Raw genomic sequence first — 14,541 nt, 5'->3', positions numbered from 1 at the left:
CCTGCCCAGCCTCCTGCTCCCTGCCTGGTTTTCCCCGCAGGGGTCCCCGGCTCCAGGACGGGGGTGGCCCTGGAGGGCCGTTGAACGTCTCCCCCGCCTTTCCTGAAGGACGCTCCCTCGCGCAGGTGGGCCCGGGACCCGGGGCCGCCGCGCCCGCAGCTCCCCGCCGCGCCGAGGCTGGCCGCACAGCCATGTTCCCCCCTCGCCGCCCGCCTGAGAGGCCAGCGTTGCTCCCTTCCCCGAGCTCCGCCGCACGCCGCGGCGGCGGGTCGCCTGCGCGGGGCACGCTGGGAGTTGTAGTCCGCCAGCCTCCTAGCCCGCCGCTGCCCAGCGCGTGAACGGACCGGGCCGCCGAACCGCAACACCCGGCAGGCGCCGCGGCCTGTGCGCCTGCGCAAATGGCTTTCCTCGAACAAAAAAACTCCCCCCCCTCCCCCCCTCACATCGGTCCTGGGTTCAGGGTGAACGAGTGTGTGAGGGGACGAGGCCCGGCCGGCGCCCCAGTGGACGCGGTCACCAAGCCCCCGCCGGCTGCCCGACGAGTCGCGAAGAGGCCGCGGGGACGGGCCCTGCCGGGAAGCGCCTACTGTGAGCTGGGATTAGCTTGGCCTCCCCGGGGCGGCGGCGGCGGCGGCTCCTCGCCGAGACTCACCAGGACCCGGGCTGCCCCGATCCCGGCGGCGGCCAGCCAGTGAGTGAGAGCCCGGGCGGGGAGCGGGCCTGGGCCGAGCCTGCCTCTGGCTGGGCCGGTCCCTGGGGGTGTTTCCCTGCCCTGGTCGCTATTCCGGGGGGGGCCTCACATCCCCCACCGGTCGCTATTCGCCGTGTGTGGGAGGGACTTACATTTACCCCCCCCCCCGTCGCTATTGCCGTGTGTGTGTGGGGGGGGAGGGACACTCACATCTCTCCCCCCCCACCCCGGTCGCTATTCGCCGTGTGTGTGTGTGTGGAGGAACACCCACATCCCCCCCCCCCGGTCGTGTGTGGTGGGGGGAACTCACATCCCCCCCCCAGTCGCTATTCGCCGTGTGTGTGACTCACATCTCCCCCCCAGTCGCTATTCCCTGTGGGGGGGGACTCACATTCCCCCCCCCCCGTGTGTGTTTGAGACTCTCATCTCCCTCCCTGGTCCCTGGGGGGTTAACACCCCGGTCACTATTCCCTGTATGTGTGGGGGGGTGACCCCCCCTTGCTATTCCCCGTTAGGGGGCTGACTCATATCCCCCTCCCTAGTTGCTGTTCCCTCTGTGGGGGTGTAACTCTCACAATCTTCCCTCCCTGGTCACTGTTCCCTCTGTGTGTATGCGGGGGTGTAACTCACATCCTCTCCTCCCTGGTCGCTATTCCTAGGGTGGGGTGTGAGACTCTCCTCCTCCCCAGTTGCTATTCCCTGGGGGTGGGGAGTGTCATTCATTTCCTCTACCTGCAGCTTTGCCACTCTGCAGTCACTATTCCTTGAGGAGGTTTATACCCCATCAATTCCCCCTTTCCCCGAGTCACTGTTTCTTGGGGATGTGTCTCACTCTCCCACCAGTTGCTATTGAGATTGAAGGGCATCTCGTTTCCCTTTCTCTTGGAGGGAGCTTTCACACCTCCTCCATCCCCAGTCACTATTACCTTGGTGGTTGGGCACAACATTCACCATCTTTGGCAGGAGTGCAATGATCTTGGTCATAGGGAGGAAGCTGCTCCTCCCTTAGTTAGGGTTGTGGTCATTACGCTGGGGTGCCACAGCTTCTCATTGTCTGGCACATGCTAGGTCCTGGAGCACACTGATAGGGAATGAGGGTGGGACAGCAGGCAGCTGCTTCTTGGGAGGGCGTCGGGGCGAGTATGCTAATAAACCTTTAGGAGTTGGCTGGTCAATGGGAGTCTGGTGAGCTCCAGAAGAGAAAGTTTAGGGGTTTGGCATCATGCTGGAAGTGGAAAATGGGAAACAAGGACTTTACGCCTCTTGGTTGAGCACGAGTGCTCAAGTTCCTTGATTTACACCCCCCTCTCCTCCTGTAGGGGGGACGGGTGAGATCCAGAAAATGTGGCTCAGCACCTCCTGGGGCAGTCTACTTTGAGGAGGGTTGGGAAGAAAACAGGTGTAGTTTCTTGCCTTTGGGAATGCAGGCCTAAAATAGGTCACAGAGTTGCTTTCTCTGGGATTTGGAATTTTGTAAAAAAACAAACTTTCACCAGAAGCTTTCCCTCCTTTCTGCCTGTGAAATAGCAGCAGTCATTGAGTTTGAATATGCAACACTGGGGAATATGCAATTCATGGCATTATCAATAAGAATATATGAATTATCATTTCAGATTGAATTTTAAATTCTGTTAGTCCTTTTGACCTGAGTGGCTAATCAAGGTTTGAGGGTCTGTGGGGAGTTTCCACCAACAGGAGGAACTGATGAAAGAGTCTGGTGGTACCCTTTGATGCCATATTATTTATTTACATAGAATGTGTAAAGTCCTGTTTCCCCAAACACAGGAGGAACCAAAAATAACAGGAGGTAGTTTCTTTGCTCGCAGTCCCAAGCTGCCTCTTGCCAGCTTCTCCAGGCTCTCTGTGTGTTGTCTGCTCTCTTCAGTCTTTCTGTCTCTGTTCCTGTTTCTGTCTCTCTCCTTGAGCTGTGTCTGTCCCACACACAGAGAGCCAGGTCTACTCTAATCCCTCAGACAGAGGCAAACACCTACAAGATCTTTATCAAGCATTCTTAAAACTACAATACCCACCTGGGAAAGTGAGGAAACAGATTGACAGAGCGAGACGGGTACCCAGAAATCACCTACTGCAGGACAGGCCCAACAAGGAAAATATCAGAACATCACTGGCCGTTACGTACAGCCCCCAGCTAAAACCTCTCCACCACATTATCAGCGATCTACAAACTATCCTGGAAAACAATCCTTCACTCTCCCAGACCATGGGAGGCAGGCCAGTCTTTGCTTACAGACAGCCCCCCAACCTGAAGCAAATACTTACCAGCAACTACACACCACACGACAGAAACGCTAACCCAGGAACCAATCCCTGTAGCAAACCTTGTTGCCTACTCTGCCCCCATATCTACTCTAGCAACACCATCAGAGGACCCAACCACATCAGCCACAGCATCAGAGGCTCATTCACTTGCACGTCTACTAAAGTGATCTATACCATCATGTGCCAGCAATGCCCCTCTGCCACGTACACTGGCCAAAGCGGACAGTCCCTTCATAAAAGAATAAATGGACACAAATCGGACATCAGGAATGATAACATACAAAAGCCAGTAGGAGAACACTTCAATCTTCCTGGACATTCTATAACAGATTTAAAAGTAGTTATACTTGAACAAAAAAATTTCAGAAACAGACTTCAAAGAGAAACAGCAGAACTAAAATTCATTTGCAAATTTAACGCCATTAATTTGGGCTTGAATAGGAACTGGGAGTGGCTGGCTCATTACAAAAGCAGCTTTGCCTCTCCTGGAATTGACACCTCCTCATCTATTATTGGGAGTGGAATACATCCACCCTGATCGAATTTGCCCTGTCAACACTGGCTCTCCACTTGTGAGGTAACTCCCTTCCCTTCATGTGTCATTATATAATGCCTGCATTTGTAATTTTCACTCCATGCATCTGAAGAAGTGGTGGCTTACCCACGAAAGCTTATGCTCAAATAAATCTGTTAGTCTTTAAGGTGCCACCAGACTCCTTGTTGTTTTTGAGGTCTACTCTAGAAAGTTTTGCTGGCATAGCTATGTTGGTTAGGCATGTGGAAAAAAAACATGCCCCTAAATAACATAGCTGTGCCAGCTCTTTCTACACAGGTTGTGATAGGCACATACCAACCGCCAAGTCCTTGGAGCATTTCCTAGTCCAGTGTCCTAGACCCTTATCCACTGAATATTCACAGAATTGCCAGGCTCAGTGTTCCCAAAGGAATAGAACACATTACTGTGTAAAGTATCATGTTAGCCTGGATCTGTAAAAGCGGCAAAGAGTCCTGTGGCACCTTATAGACTAACAGACGTATTGGAGCATAAGCTTTCGTGGGTGAATACCCACTTCATCGAATGCATCTGACGAAGTGGGTATTCACCCAGCAAAGCTTATGCTCCTATGCGTCTGTTAGTCTATAAGGTGCCACAGGACTCTTTGTCTCTATTACTGTGTATGTTTCAGCAAGGTCCACTACCTTGCATAACACCACAGCACTTGGATATATTTATAGTGAAAACAAGAATAAGTTTGTCAAAGATTCAAGATTCTAGTAATAGTGAGTAAGAATATTGGAAACGATTATATATGAAACAAAATCATAACACACTCTTTTAGAGACTAAACTAACATTAACTTGTCAAAGGAAGTTTTCTCTCTCCCAAAATTCTCTTCAGTGTTTTTAACCAAGGCTAGCTGAGACTTTTTTCATGAAACAAGACCACTGTCTTTTTGTACTTCCTCAGTGAAGGAAGTCTGGGTGTCTTCTGAGCGCCCCTTCCCTCATAGTTAAACAAACCTTTGAAGTGTACCCGTGAGAGAGGTTTTCTCTTCCTGTTACATTTTTTTTTCTCTGAAGTCCTTACAATATTTCATTTGCTTTCCACACAGACTGGTGATAAGAAGCCTATTGTGAATGAGACAATACTCAATATACATGTGAACACAGATGAATAAACAACTTTTGTCTTTCAGAAAACATGTTTTTCACCTTAGCTGGTGACGAGTATCTACACACTGAAAATATATTCTTAAAGTGTCTCTCTCTCTCTAGCACTTCTTACATAGTATTTGTACATATATTTTACACTCCCTGGTGAACTAGAATATACACACCTCTACACGTCTTTGCCAGTTGGCATTGAGAGGTTCTTGGGTCACGGACTCTTCATTAATATGTTTAATCTTAAACACATTTTAGACATTTCCTGTTGTTTTTTTTCCAGTTGTTTTCTTATCAAGTCTCTTGCTGATGAGATGTGTGACCTTTTTTTTACAAAAAAGGCTATGTAGTAGATTACTTTTAAAAAATTTTAAATTCTATGCTAGGTGGCTAATTTAAAGTAAGTCATCTATTTTTTGTGCATATGTGATTGCCCACAAATATACATTATCTTTGAGAGAGTCTTTCGGCTCCTTTCTTCTTGAGCAGGCACCATACTGGATTACATTGATTTAAAACTCCTGAAGCATAGATTACATAGTAGGAGAAAACATGAATCCATCAATCAAAACAAAACAGATGAAATAAAAATTTGTCCCACCAGCCTTGATGGCTACATATTTATAAAGGTAGAAAACTGTTTTCTTTAGTTTTAATAAGAGAGAGAACTCACCATTGAAGTAACAACATTTGAACTGATGTAGCCAGAGTATTTTTGGTAGTGTGTCTTTGGGGAGCTGTGTATTTTTAAAGTATGAGATTTTATGTACAGTAGATTCAAATTAATCTTTTGAAGCAGATCAGGTTAGTTAGATTAATATAGTGGGGTTAGTTTGGGTGAAGACCTATGTGACGCTTTTTCCCTGGATGTGTACGTCAACTGCCTGCCTAAGTACTGAAGGGATCATTTACCCTCTAGTAGAAAATAATTTTAATTATAAATGCATATAGAAGTCTATTCACATTGGGTAAAATGAATTTTCTTGTTGGACACTATAGCTCATGAGTGTTAACTGCACCTTGTGGAACTTACAATAAGGAGTAGTCCTTGGGAAGCTGGGGGGGAGGAAAGCAGAGACCTACTTGGCAACTGTAAAAGTCAGAAAAGAAGCACCAGGAAGCTTCTGTCTGCTAATTTAAGGGAGTGGAGAGACAGTCTGTGTAAAGTGTTTGTTCAGGCTTGGATCCATGTTACTTTAAACATTTTTGAAAGTGCACCCTCTGGATTATGGGGCTGAGAGTTCATTTTGGGAGTTCTGACAGGCACACAATCCACTTAAATTTTGTTCTCGCAGTTTGACATCACAGTCTCTCTCAGTATTTCATAACTACCTGCTGTATAAACTTTGAAGTGAAATTGTGAAGAGTATGTTTAAATGGACCGCAATTACCATCACCCAGCTTTATGCTGTTGATTTAGTTTGTGGTAGACTTGATGTGACTCAACCAGATAATCTGAAAGTATCGTACTGAAATATATATTAACACAGCAACGTGACTGATACTATCATTAACTCAAATCTGACTTAAACAAAGTCAATTTTCTGAGCAAATCAAAACACTAATTTGCCTTCTCCATTAGTAGCGCAACATAAGACTCTTGGGGACTTGTTCTTTCTGTCCTGTGTAAGCATCAAGCTCTGTATCAGGGTAGGAGGGTATCTGCATGTTGCTTTGCAGTGTCCCCCTTGACTCAAGAAGGACAAAAGTAATGGGCTCCAGGAAGAGGTTGCAAAAAGTAGTATGCAAGATCCTGAGTCCAGGGGGAGTAAGGAAGGAAATAGCAAAGGGTCATCAGATTGCAAGAGAAGCAGTATAGGACAGCTGCCCTGATTTTCCCCAAATGCACTGATATGTACATGTTTAGGCAGTTTGGTGTGAGATGGACATACAGGCTTGGTTAGTACAGGGTAGTGTGGGGGCGGGCAAAAGCTGCTGTGGGGCTATAGCTCAACCATGTTCGCTGTAAGCGGAACAAATGGGTGTTACATACGGGTTTCAAAAATGTTTTGGATTGTAGTGTGGGTTGGCCTTTATGTGAGCACCTGAAGAATAGCTCACTGTAGGTGGATTTTTTTAATGGAAACAATAGATTTGGTTCCTGTGACACAGTACAATGTGAAATAGAAACCAAGGGTGAGCCTGTATTAGCTAAGAAGACAATTTGTCACCATGAACAAATGCCAGAACCAGTTTTGCTATAATTAGATAAAAAGGAGTGGAGTTCAAAATAGATAACTTCTTAGACATTGGGTGTTAGTGTTGATGGGCACAGAGAACAAGAGTAATTACTTAACATGAACAATCATGTTTATTAAGTAAATGTGATTACACTAGTAAAGACTGAAATTATCAAATGGTGGGACTCTGATTAATAATTTACTTTGTTTATTTGATTTAACATTCATTAATATCTTTTTACTGCTTTAGAACTGTATGCATACTTTGAAAACTAAGTGAATTTATTCCGAGTCTCAATCTTACTTGACTATTAAGACAGATTTAAGTACATGCACAGATAGAATAATTAAGATGCTATTAAAGCCCAAACATATACTAGTCATATTTTTAAAAAATGTAGTATAGTATATACTAGGGCTGTGGATTAATCTCAGTTAACTCACGTGATTAATTAAAAAAATTAACTGCGATTAAAAAAATTAATCTTGCTTAATCGCACTGTTAAACAATAGAATACCAATTGAAATTTATTAAATATTTTTGGATATTTTTCTACATTTTCAAATATATTGATTTCTGTTACAAACACAGAGTACAAAGTGTACAGTGCTCACTTTATATTATTTTTTATTACAAATATTTGCACCGTAAAAATGATAAACAAAAGAAAAAGTATTTTTCAGTTCACCTCAAAGGAGTACTGTAGGGCAATCTCTTTATCATGAAAGTGTAACTTACAAATGTAGGTTGTTTTTTTTGTTTGTTACATAGCTGCACTCAAAAACAAAACAATGTAAAACATACAAGTCCGCTCAGTCCTACTTCTTGTTCAGCCAATCGCTAAGACAAACAAGTTTGTTTACATTTACAGGAGATAGTGCTGCCTGCTTTTTATTTACAATGTCACCTGAAAGTGAGAACAGGCATTTGCATGGCAGTTTTGTAGCCAGCATTGCAAGGTATTTATGTGCCAGATATGCTAAACATTTGTACGCCCCTTCATGCTTTGGTCACCATTCCAGAGAACATACTTCCATGCTGATGATACTTGTTAAAAAAAAATAAAAAAGTGTTAATTAAATTTGTGACTGAACTCCTTTGAGGAGAACTGTATGTATCCTGTTCTGTTTTACTCACACTTTGCCATATAGTTCATGTTATAGCAGTCTGGGATGACAGCCTAGCACATATTGTTAGTTTTAAGAACACTTTCACAGCAGATCTGACAAAGTGCAAAAAAGATACCAATCTGAGATTTCTAAAAATAGCTACAGCGCTCGACCCAAGGTTTAAGAATCTTAAGTGCCGTCCAAAATCTGAGAGGGACAAGGTGAAGAGCATGCTTTCAGAAGTCTTAAAAGAGCAACACTCAGATGTGGAAACTACAGAACCCGACCCACCAAAAAAGAAAATCAGCCTTCTGCTTGTGGCATGTGACTTAGATGACAAAAATGAACATGCGTCGGTCCGCTCTGCTTGAATCATTATCGAGCAGAACCCGTCATCAGCATGGAAGCAAGTCCTCTGGAATGGTGGTTGAAGTATGAAGACACACATGAATCCTTAGCGCATCTGACTTTTAAATATCTTGCGACACCGGCTAAAACAGTGGGAGGTAAGGATTTAGCCTACAGGTCGTTAGCCTAATGATCTGAGTATATGCTTTTATGAAACAGATTCCTGTAATCCTTCACTTTAACTTCTCTTGGGTTATGGCAGGCTAGGTGTAACATTTATTTGCCTTTCTTGCTGTGCTAGTCATAAAGGGAAATTTAATTGTCTTCCTTCCTTTTCTCCCCGAACAGCATATGCTCTGTACAAACAAAACTCTTTAAAAAGTGTAGTTCTTCCTACTCATGCCAGAATGTTGTTTCTCTTGCTTTTTTGTGTCCATAAGAAACTGTCGGGGAGGACATCTAACACCCCTGGGCCGCAGGGATTGGCATGTGCACTCTTCTGTAAGAATAAGAAAGACACAAAGTAACTTTCTCTTGTGGTTTGGCTTTCACTTGCCACAAGCATTTCTATTTCTTTGCTCTCAGAAGTGGAAGTAAGCCAGAAACATGCTGAATGAGCTACATCTAGGTCCCAGCTAACCTACACAAAGCTACCATTTTTTGTTTTCTTATCCCTGGGCTTCCATTTTGCACATTTGCTTCATGTCCTGGTGACCCTCTCTCCAGCTGAGAGCCCTGGTGTCCCATCACAATTACTTTGTGTAATGGCTTATTTAATGTTACAGGTCTTTACTTATTAGGCAAAAACTTCTCTTCAGACCATCAATTTAAAGGATTCACAGATGATAAATAATACTAAATGCTATTGACCTCTTTGAAGGCCCTTTCCCAGCAATATAGGATTGGTGAAGACTTAAAAATATATCCTTAGTGGTCTTATGGAAACCTACTTGTGATAGCTACTACCTACCAAATTCATGATCCATTTTGGTCAATTTCACGGTCATAGGATTTTTAAAATTGTAAATTTCATGATGTTAGCTATTTAAATCTGAAATTTCACATGTTGTAATTGTAGGGGTTCTGACCCAAAAAGGAGGGGTGTGTGTGGTGGGGGGGTGTCACGTTACTGCTACCCTTCTGCACTGCTGCTGGTGGCGGAGCTGCCTTCAGAGCTGAGCAGTTGGAGAGTAGGGATGTAAATATCGGTTTAAAAAGTTAACCGGTAAACGATTTAAAATTATATCGTTTAATCAGTTAACTGTTAACTGAGGTCGCTCCGGCCGGCCTGGTGTGGGGCGGCCGGGGCTGGGGTCACTCCAGGCACAGGGCAGCTGGGCATGGGGCCGTTCCGGCCGGGTGTGGGGCAGCAGGTTTAATGGTAAAGGTTGGTTAACGGTAAGCCTAATGCTTACCCTTTAACCTTTTACATCCCTACTGGAAAGCAGCAGCTGCTCACCAGGAACCCAGGTCTGAAGGCACAGTCACTGCCAGCAGCAGTAAGGATGGCATGGTTTGGCATTTCCATCCTTACTTCTGCGCTGCTGCTGGCAGGGTGCTGCCTTCAGAGCTGGCTACCCAGCGGACAGCTGGCTTTCTCCAGCCACCCACTCTGAAGTCAGCACAGAAGGAAGGGTGGCAATACCGTGACCCCCCGTTTAAAAAAAACCTTCTGCGCCCGCCCCCTGCAACTCCCTTTTGGGTCAGGACTCCCGATTTGAGAAATGTTGGTCTCCCCTGTGAAATCTGTATAGTATAAGATAAAAGCACACAAGACCAGATTTCATGGTGCGTGATGTGTTTTCATAGCTGTGAATTTGGTAGCGCCCTAGTAATAGCTAAAGATCTGATTCAATTTAACTTTTTGACTAGTACATTGGCACATGTTCTAAGTACCACCAGATTTTGAATAGCCTTGCACTGAGTGTTAATTTCAGGATTAACTATTGTCCTTCACCATTTAAGGGCCTAATCTTGTGGTCAGGTGCAGACCTATTGAGCTCAATGGTGCAATGCCTAATAATGAACACTATGCTCCTATATACTATAGGCTGGCAGAGATACAGGAGAAAACTGCAAAATTTAGAGGAAAATGCGGTGAAATGTGAAAGGAATTTTCCAGGTGTGTGGCTGCTTTTGTCAGGGTGGATTGATTCTAAATCACCAAGTGCAAAGCCTTGTTTTTCTAAATCATTGATTTTAATTTAATTTTCCGTTTGTACTTGAGTTGTTTTCTAAAGAAAGGTGCATTCTCATAGGTATATATAACCGTTGAAACATGTTGATTTACATCTAAATAGAGACATTACCGTAGATTTGGTACATCTTTTTGCTGCCTAAGGGGGCACACTTAACTCTCTCTCTCTCTATTTTTTAAGCAATTACATAGCTCAGTACTCTCAGATTCTTATTAATTGCACAATTTTAATGTTAGAAAAAGGTGAACAATATATTTATTAGATAATTAACTTTTTGTTCATGATTTGTGTTAAGATGCATTAGGTTGGTAACTGTAATTTAATTAAACCGAAAACAGCATATAACATTTATTTTTATTAAACAAAATCTTAAATGTTTTGACTCCATAAACTTCTCTTATCTAAATGTTTTACATTTAGAATTAAATTATTTATTAAACAAAGGCGTTAACTATGGACAGTGAAATAAGCTGATCATACACACTTTGAGTTAGTTTTCTCGACCTGAAGAAGAGCTCTGTGTAAGCTCGAAAGCTTGTTTCTCTCACCAACAGAAGATGGTCCAATAAAATATATTATGACACCCGCCTAGTTTCTCTGATTATTTCAGGTCAGCCTGAGAAATTTTCAAGTATGCCTTAGGGCATGGCTACACTTGCAGATGTAGAGCGCTTTGAGTTAATCCAGCCTTCAAAGAGCACCGTAGGAAAAGCGCTGCAGTCTGTCCACACTGACAGTTTCAAGCGCACTGGTGTGGCCGCATTTGCAGCACTAGCAGTGGCATTGCGAGCTGTGCATTATGGACAGCTATCCCAGCATGCAAGTGGCTGCAACGTGCTTTTCAAATGAGTGCGGTGGGGTGGAGTGTGACAGGGAGTGTGTTGTGTGTATGTGGCGGGGGAGAGAGTGGGTTTTTGGGGGGCTGAGAGCATGTCAGCATGCTATCTTGTAAATTCAGAGAGCAGCAGACCCCCCCTCGCCTCCCTCCCGCCTCTCTCTCTCTCATACACAACATTCCACACTAATGGTTGCTTTGTCTCGGAGTAGATAAGCAGCCGGCTGTCAGAAATGGAGCTTTCAAAGGGCATTTCTGCATTCCTGCAGCCGATTCCAAACAATGACAAGAGTGGCCACTTGACTTAAGGGGATTATGGGACGTTTCTGGAGGCTGATCAGAGCACGGTAAAGCAACACCCCATTCACACTGGCGCCGCAGCGCTCCAATGAGGGCGCAGCAAACGTTATTCCACTCGCCAAGGTGGAGTACCCAGCAGCTCTGTAGCCGTGGAGTCAGAGTGCTCTACGTGCCTTGCCAGTGTGGACGGGTAGTGAGCTACTGCTTCCGGGGCTCCTTTATTGCACTGTAACTCTCAAGTGTAGCCAAGCCCTCAGTCAGAGTGACTGAGTAAGAACTTAAACTCCACCGAAGTCTCTTAAAAATGAGATGGTCTCCTAAATTACTTAATTGTCCTTCTAACTTTTAAAACTAGTAGATCTCATCTTCCCCCCTCCTCACTTTTATTCATAATTGGAAGAAAAGTAAAAGCAGGAAAACTTGTCTAAATCCCAATCAGTTTATCTATTTTTGAATGGATTAGTTCAAATGAAGAAAATATTCTTTCTGTGCCTGCAGAAGAGGATACTGCTGTCAAAAGTTGATTTAGCAGTTCAGCAAACTGTGGTTTCTTGTGCTTAGCTACTGACTTTCTTTAAATTGAGAACTGAGCCAATCAGAGCTTAGGTAAGGAGAAGCTATAAAATAAGTGTAATGAGACCACTCAAGTGGGCTTAGTGGATGATCCTGATAAGATACATGGTATCTCCTGGAGTCAGAGGCCAGGTTCCAATACGTGTTCTGATTTTGCCAGTCTTTCACCCAGTGGCACATCCCGAGTCCCCCACAGGATCAAGCCCTTAATACAGTACAACTTGTGTCATATTTATAAAGCTTGACCTCAAAAGTTAGATGTTTTTTCTTTATATAGAAAAGCAGCCTTTAATGCAGAGTTTTTGATAAAGGCTCATTGATTCAGCATATTTTTTATTTAAAATGTTTTAAGAGATTATAACATAAGGCATTAACATATTTGTTAAATTCAGATTTCATTTTAAATGGGTTTATTTAAAAAAATGTAAATAATAAAATCCCTTTTAAAAAAATCGTCAATTTTTATCTACCCTGTTCTTTGCGGGGGGGGAGGGGGAAGACAACTGATCTTACACTAATACGATATATTGTGATATGTGTAATTGAAAATGTTAGGGAAATGAATGTTGTTCCATCTGTATCCAATTCTAGATAATACATTTAAATAAAACACAAGTTTTACAGGGGTAACTGGGTAAACCTCTGGTCTGTGATATATAGGAGGTCAGATTAGATGATCTAGTGGTTCTTTCTGACCTTAAACTCTATGAATCAGAATGTATTTAATCCCAAGTTCCAAACTGGATTAATCGGGTTTAAATATCCTGGGCTGGTACAAGGTGCTGTTTGACCTTTTAATGAGGTGAGGACCATCTGGTTCTGTTTTCATGGGAAATACGGCAGTATAGCTCTTTTACTATCTTTCTGGGGTTAATGTTTACTACTGAACCAAATGGAAGAGTAAACCTACTGAATGACTGACATAATTACCTTCAGGGTGTTGTGGAGGTATCCTGTTCAAGTGTAGACTGTACTTCACCTTCACCTTTTAGCTTAAGAAATCATTCAGGCTCTGTGTATACAGATGGACTTGCTTAAATTGTGATGTCAGTATTTTTAAATAGCCTAGGCAAGTACATTCAGGCCAACATTAGCACAATAAAGTGGGAACTAGAGGGCACTCTGGCTTTATCATGGAATAAGTAAGGGACACTGAGTTAGATTCTGATTTACAGCTTTTCGGCTGTTTTTAAGACAGATAGCATTAGCTGCAATCACATTGCACTTTAAAGCTACCAAACAGCTTTGTTAAAGCGCCATATTTAAACCTTGCAAACGTGTGTCTGGAGAAGGGACTGTCTCCAACATGACTTAAAACTATAGTTGTAAAATGGACAAGACTTAAAACAACAATTTGCTTGATTTACATGTACTATAGAGTTTAAGAAACTGGATGTTGCTAAGGTAACTACTGAATATCCAGGTTTCATTTGCCAGACTTTTGAACCTCTGTAGTACTCCACTTGCAGGTGATATGTATAGTATAGTGCAACACTTTTTTTTTTAAAGAGAAGAAGTGCCACATTCAGTTGAAATTGAAAGGGACAGCTACTAAGCATGAAGGGATAGAGAGAACCCCCAGACGCATTTAATCCTGTCAGTGTATTGGGTAAGTCCCTTTTGTAGAAGGGATTAAACGCCCAAATTTTCAAAAGTGTGCATTTTGTGTGGATATTTGTGTGCATTCACCACCCTGACTTCTGTGCACACGTGAAGGGATGCATGATACCAGTGCTTAATTTGTGCCAGGGCACATCTCTAGGTGTGGCAGTTCATAGCCCTGGCACCTCTGGGCTTGCTGTGTCAGTTATGAAAATAAAAAAGTTGTTTGAGCCCTGGCATCTTACTGCTTGATCCTCAGTACCTCTCTTGTTACAAATTAAGTACTGTATGAGACCCTTGAAAATTGAGCCAAAATGTCTGCCCAAGTTATAGAAAAGGAGCAAGATCTTAGAGTGTACTTTTCCAGAATGCCTTGATTATCCTGAGCTTTTCTTGATTCTGTTGTGCTTAACGGAGATTTGCACAAGGTGTTTTACTGTTTAAGAAAGGACTCTTCTCCCAAGTGTTTGGCAAAAATTTGAGTTAAATAGATGTAAATAAAACAAGTTGTAACAGTCCAGCAGAAAAAATCCCTTCTCTTTATCAGTTGCTCAGGTTTCATTCTCATGATGCGCTCATACCACGTGTTCTCCCATCATCCAGAGATTTTTCCAGCAAAAACAGAAAATACAAGTCCTAATATTTCTAGTGGTTACTTTAAAGAATAAGGTCACACTTTCTATAAATCATAATGTTTATAAAAAGCATTAAACTTTTTTTTTTTTTTGCAGGCCACTTTTAAAATTTAGTTTGTTATAT

At 43.1% G+C, this 14,541-nt stretch overlaps 1 protein-coding gene across 1 annotated transcript in view; it reads left to right on the top strand.

Annotated features, from left to right (window-relative positions):
- Positions 1-421: 421 nt before the first annotated feature.
- Positions 422-14,541, top strand: part of GTF2I (general transcription factor IIi) — a 76,519-nt gene continuing 62,399 nt past the window's right edge. The window contains exon 1 of the transcript XR_012155400.2: positions 422-691. The gene's annotated coding sequence lies outside the window, so the exon portion shown is untranslated. The remainder of the gene's footprint in view (positions 692-14,541) is intronic.

This window comes from Lepidochelys kempii, chromosome 17 (genome assembly GCF_965140285.1).
Source record: "Lepidochelys kempii isolate rLepKem1 chromosome 17, rLepKem1.hap1, whole genome shotgun sequence".
Taxonomy (NCBI): domain Eukaryota; kingdom Metazoa; phylum Chordata; order Testudines; family Cheloniidae; genus Lepidochelys; species Lepidochelys kempii.
The sequence above is the reverse complement of the archived record's forward strand: the minus strand, read 5'-3'. Positions and strand labels throughout refer to the sequence as shown.